The sequence below is a fragment of the Phacochoerus africanus genome, chromosome 6 (genome assembly GCF_016906955.1).
Source record: "Phacochoerus africanus isolate WHEZ1 chromosome 6, ROS_Pafr_v1, whole genome shotgun sequence".
Lineage (NCBI taxonomy): Eukaryota > Metazoa > Chordata > Mammalia > Artiodactyla > Suidae > Phacochoerus > Phacochoerus africanus.
Window position 1 is genome coordinate 92,795,885 of NC_062549.1, and position 3,998 is coordinate 92,799,882.

Here is a 3,998-nt window from a genome sequence, read left to right on the forward strand (position 1 = left end):
CAGAGCACCTCGGAACACGTCTCGGAGGCAAAGTGGGTCCATGTTCCTGGCTTTTCTCTTCTCTTTATTCTCCCTAAATGAAGCAGGTGGTTCAATGTATTAGACACAGTGGGCCCTCAACAAAACATCAGCCTTCTTTTTCTTCATGAGCTTTTTCCTCCTCAAGATTCCTCTGCTGTCTATTTAGAGGTGAAGAAAGAACAGCCCACAGCAGCCTCAGCTGAGCAGCGGTAAAAGGAACCTGTACTTGGAGCTCTTCTTAAGAAGTCTGAAAATCAGGAGTTCCCATCGTGGCACGCAGAAACAAATCCGACTAGGAACCATGAGGTTGAGGGTTCGATCCCTGGCCTCGCTCAGGGGGTTGGGGATCCGGCGTTGCTGTGAGCTGTGGTGTAGGTCACAGACATGGCTTGGATCTGGCAGTTGTAGCTCTGATTAGACCCCTAGCCTGGGACCCTGCATATGCTGCAGGTGTGGCCCTAAAAAGACAAAAAAAAAAAAAAAGTCTGAAAATCAGATAATAACAGATCTTCAGACTTGGTAATGGTATTTATTCTGGAGCTGAATCTCAGCTTCTGCTTTCAAATGGTGCACGTGCTCCCCAATTAACCACAGTATCTGCCGCTTGGTATTGTCTCCTTGAATCTGAGCCAAGTGACAGCTGCCATTTAGTCCCTCAAACATCCAATTATTTACTCACAATAGACTTAAGAAAAGAGTGCCTCTTTTACCCATGTCTCTGGCAAAAGTAGGAAAATAAAAGACAGAAAAAGAAGAGTCTGTGGTTTCAAGAAGAGATCATTTCCTTGTAAAAGTAAAAAGTATTCCTATATATATGCAAATAAAGTGTGCCTTTGTTGATTAAATACAAATAAAGATACCATTATAAAACATATTATAGCAAGAATTATGATAGGCTAGAGGAAGATGCATGTTGAAAAAATTAATGAACTAAAAAATAAAGAACTGAACTTTAAAGAGGGCTTCTTTTTAGTGTTCATAAATTAAATATCACCACTATAAAATGCAGTTATGTGCTCAGTAGGAAACAAAGAGTTTTCCAAGTACAAAAACTTTCACAGAGGGTAAATCTATAAAAGAATGTCTATTGAGGGCAAAAATATTATGTTTCCCGAAGAGAATCAAGCGTTGGCTGATGTTTGGGAAGTTGAAAATATGTTCTAAGAGCTGAAAGGCTAAGTGCAGAAAAATTTTTAACTAACACATGGTATTTTCTACAGCAGTTTATAAAAGTATAAATAAAAATACTGTACCTGGAATAACTATTTATTTTGATATTGTTTAGAATTAAGATGGGATTAAAAGCTTTGTTCATGATGCTAAGAGTGTACTGAGATAAGTTATAGCGCATAGGAGTTCTGTGTACCAAACCACCCTAAAACTTAATGGCTTAAATCAAGTTCCGCTTATTTATCTTACGATGTGGCAGCACAGTAACTTGGCCTGGGTTTATCTCTACAGTTGTTCAGACCAGGGCAGTGCTGGACTGCTCATTGGCTGGACTCACGCATTTCTGCTATCAGCTGATAGTTGGGTTTGGACTGACCGGTTTATAGCAAAGCAGTGAAGGCAGAAGCATGCAAAACTTCCTGAGACTTTCAGAACTCTCACATCTTTGCTTCTGCCTCTCTTTATTGGTCAAGACACAAGGCCAGACCACATTCATTTTATGCAAGAAGCTACAAAGTCACTTAAAAGTTCCCAGATGTAGGTTGAAGAGAGTTTGTGGCCATTTTTGCATTTACCACAATTTTGAAAAGTGAACTTAGTCTGGACAAAATTAGTGAGAAAAAATACAAATAGGCTCCCACAGTGGTCAGTGCAGTCAACTTGCTCGGCTTTGCAATGATAAAGAATTAAATTCAGGATTTCCCGTCATGGTTCAGTGGAAATGAATCTGACTGGGATCCATGAGGATGCAGGTTCAATCCCTGGCCTCGCTAAGTGAGTTAGGGATCTGGTGTTGCCATGAGCTGTGGTGTGGACTGGCAGCTGTAGCTCAGACTCGACATCTAGTCTGGGAAACTCCCTATGCTGTGGGTGCAGCCCTAAAAAGACAAAAAAAAATTAAATTCTATAATTACATTATTCATGAGAAATCACTCTATGCTAAAAAAGAACACATCTCAAACTCAGTAATTAAAATCATGAGCCAGATAAATTCCTGGGATTATGAACCCAGGTCAGTACCTTACTTGATGAGTAAGATGCAGAGTATGTTGATATGTATATGTGAATTTTAGGTGGTTTACTTGTGACATGATACCAAAGAGAACTGAAAGAAAATAACTTGTTCATGTCATGGACCTTGGCTCCCCACCAAAGACTAGATCAAATACTTGACCTTTTTAGCAGATGATACCATCCATTTAAACACTATTTCTCGGGGAAACGTTCATTAGTAATTACCCCAAATTGTTACCCTATTCGTTAAAATCAGGTTCTAGGAGTTCCCCTCGTGGCTCAGTGGAAACAAATCTGACTAGCATCCATGAGGACACAGGTTCAATCCCTGTTCTCACCCAGTGGGTTAAGGATCTGGCATTGCGGTGAGCTGTGGCTTAGGTTGCAGATGCGGCTCGGATCCCGCATTGCTGTGGCTGTGGTGTAGGCCAGCAGCTACAGCTCTGATTTGACCCCTAGCCTGGGAACCTCCATATGCCTCAGATGTGGCCCTCAAAAGACAAAAATAAAAATAAAATCAGGTTCTAGAAAGAAAAGGGAGGGATTGAACTATGTATCCCAAATTATGGATCTGAAAAACAAATTTCAAAAAAAAAATCTGAAAATAAACCAGCGTGGTTAAATTGGTCTTTTCCAATGAATGGGACAGTGGGGATAAAGAGTTACAAATTGAAATAACTGAAGAGTAAGGCAACATAACACTGAAAAACAAATATAGCAATATAGGAATGCCAGAACTCCAAACATCTCAGAAGTAGTTCTCCTAACTATAAAAATCTTTGTGCAAAGTTTCTATCCTTTATCAGAGATGCTTACATTTGCAAATAGCTATTTGACTTTATATAAAAAAAACTAAATATTACAGCCATTTATTTCTTTCTTCCAATTTTACTGATACAGAATCGGCATACAGCCTTATATAAGTTTAACGTGTACAGTATAATGACCTGACTTACATGCATCTTGAAATGATTACCATAATAAGTTTTAGTAAACAGCCATTAGCTCATAGAAGTACAAAATTAAAGAAATAGGAAAAACGTTTAACTTCGGATGAAAATCATTAGGATTTGCTCTCTTTACTTTCATATGTTAACATACAGTAGTGTTAATTGCATTTTTCGTGTTTTATATTATATCCCTCATACTTATTTTTATTATAACTAGAAATTTGTACCTTTTGGTTACCTTCATCCAATTCCCCCTCTCCCCTGAGCCCCTCCTTGCCTCTGTTAACCACAAATCTGATCTCATTTCTATGAGTTTGAAGTATAATTGACCTACAATATACTACTATTTGTTCCTGTTACACATCATAGTGATGTGATATTTCTGTATATTTCAAATGATCACCATGATAAATCTAGTTACCATTTGTCATCATACAGCAATATTATCTAACTATTGACAATACTGACAATATTTCACACACTGTACAAACAGGGAGTTTGTACCTCTTAATTTCCCTCATCTATTTGTATTCTCCCCCACCCCCTTCCCCTCTGGCAACCACTTTTTTCTGCTCTGTATGTATGACTCCTTTCTTTCTTTCTTTCTTTCTTTCTTTCTTCTCCCTTCTTCCTTCCTTGCGTTCCTTCCTTCATTCTCCTCCTTCCTTCCTTCCTTTCTTTCTCTTTCTTTTCTTTCTTTCTTTCTTCTTTTTTTCTTTCTTTTTTCTTTTCTTTCTTTCTTTCTTTCTTTCTTTCTTTCTTTCTTCCTTCCTTCCTTCCTTCCTTCCTTCCTTCTTCTTTCTTCCTTTCTTCCTTTCTTCCTTTCTTCCTTTCTTCCTTTCT